The sequence below is a fragment of the Mandrillus leucophaeus genome, unplaced genomic scaffold, assembly GCF_000951045.1.
Source record: "Mandrillus leucophaeus isolate KB7577 unplaced genomic scaffold, Mleu.le_1.0 Scaffold602, whole genome shotgun sequence".
Taxonomy (NCBI): Eukaryota; Metazoa; Chordata; class Mammalia; order Primates; family Cercopithecidae; genus Mandrillus; species Mandrillus leucophaeus.
In genome coordinates, this window is record NW_012106498.1 from 475859 (window position 1) to 477646 (window position 1788).

Consider the following 1788-nt stretch of genomic DNA (forward strand, 5'->3'; position numbering starts at 1 on the left):
TATATATATATATATATAAAAACAAAGTTTTCTTAGGTTTGCTAATGACTCAATTTTCCTGGAAGAGTGTTTTTGTTTATCATAAAGAAATTTCTGAAGCTCCTGCTCAAAATGAATTACATGAAGTAGAGTTTTGTTTTTCTTAGAATTCAAATCCACTTCAACAGGTACTTACTGGTTAACAAGAGCCCAAGGATGCCCTGGGTGACGGAGGTCAGGCAGGTAGTTCCTGCCTTCCAGGAGAGTGTGCAGTCTAACAGTAAGGTTGAAACGAGAAGATCTATAACAGCATTACAGACCAGAAACAGTGCCAGTGTCAGGGATGTCCCAGGGTTTTTGTGGTACTCCACTAGGTGAGGTGTGGGAGTGAGGGGTAGGTAAGAAGATAAGAGAAGGTTGTGGCAGAATGTGTTGGTTCCTGAAAAATGGGAAAATTGTTATGGACAGTCACTGGACTTGAGGAAACAGCAAGAGGCACAGAGGCTGGAGATTATGTTTGGAAAACATTTTGTCTCTGTATATGTATATTTGTGTGTGTGTGTATGTATGTAAGAGATATTGACATGCACATATGTATGCTAGGCAGGGAGAAGTAGATGAGGCTAGAAAAATAGGTTAGAGCTGACTGTGTATATGTATACAGCCTGATGCTAATAGCATCATGGTCACTTGGGAGTATGTTAAAAATCCGGAGTTGGGCACCACCCCACACTCCCTGAATGAGAGTGTCTGCATTTTAACAAGATCACCGTGTGATTCACATGCACGTTAAAGTTTGAGAAATGTTGGGTAGAGTATCCTGAGTGCCAGGCTTGATCAAAATTACCCCTAAGGAATGTTTCTCTAGCAATAGTGTGTACTGAAAACTTAAGAATAACGAAAGGAGAATGTTATAGCAGTTCAGATGAGAGGTTTAGTGTAAAGTGGTGTAGGACAGAGGCGACAGAGTTGAGATATTTGATGCAAAATCTAGGTTCCTGGCAAGTGAGTTCATTCTTCCTTTCTTGGTACCCTTGTCCAGAGATGGAGACTGCGTGGCCAGAAGCTGAGAAAAGAGGTTTAGGGAGCAGGGCAGAAAAGGTAAGGGGTTTGGTGTTGGACATGTGACTCGGAGGTGCAGGCAGGACATCCAGAGGGAGACATTAGGTAGGCGGGTGGAAATGAGTGACTAGAGCCAGTGAGAGGGCAGTGTAAATATGAATAGTTGAAGTTGTGGGAAAGGGAAGGCTCATGAGAAAACCTCAGGAAATGCCTTTTATTTTAGGAAGGAAGATGAGCCAGCAAAGGAGACAGAAATACAGCTGGCTAGGTTGGAGGTACAGGAGGAGGACTGGGAAAAGAGAGATTGGTGATGAGCACACTGAAAGAAGTTAAATGAAGCAGCAGAGACAGTACTCAAATTGCAAGAGGTTAAAGATTCAGGCTTTTCTGCCCCACTTCCTCCTTTCTTCACTGATGAGGTAATTTTTAGAGAAGGAACCTCTGAACTTATTTATGTGCTGAAAAGAGGGAACCTGTGTAGACAGAATGAAAATAAAGGAACTGGACGCATTGGCTCATGCCTCTAATCCCAGCACTTTGGAAGGCCAAGGTGGGTGGATCACCTGAGGTTAGGAGTTTGAGACCAGCCTGGCCAACATGATGAAACCCCATCTCTACTAAAAATACGAAAAATTAGCCAGGCGTGGTGGCGGGTGCCTGTAATCCCAGCCACTCGGGAGGCTGAGTCAGGAGAATCGCTTGAACCCGGAAGGCGGAGGTTGCAGTGAGCTGAGATCATGACACTGC

At 44.0% G+C, this 1788-nt stretch overlaps 1 protein-coding gene across 1 annotated transcript in view; it reads left to right on the forward strand.

Annotated features, from left to right (window-relative positions):
* Positions 1–897: 897 nt before the first annotated feature.
* EIF2AK3 (eukaryotic translation initiation factor 2-alpha kinase 3) overlaps positions 898–1788 on the forward strand; it is an 84631-nt gene continuing 83740 nt past the window's right edge. Inside the window, exon 1 of the mRNA XM_011999824.1 lies at positions 898–1080. The gene's annotated coding sequence lies outside the window, so the exon portion shown is untranslated. The remainder of the gene's footprint in view (positions 1081–1788) is intronic.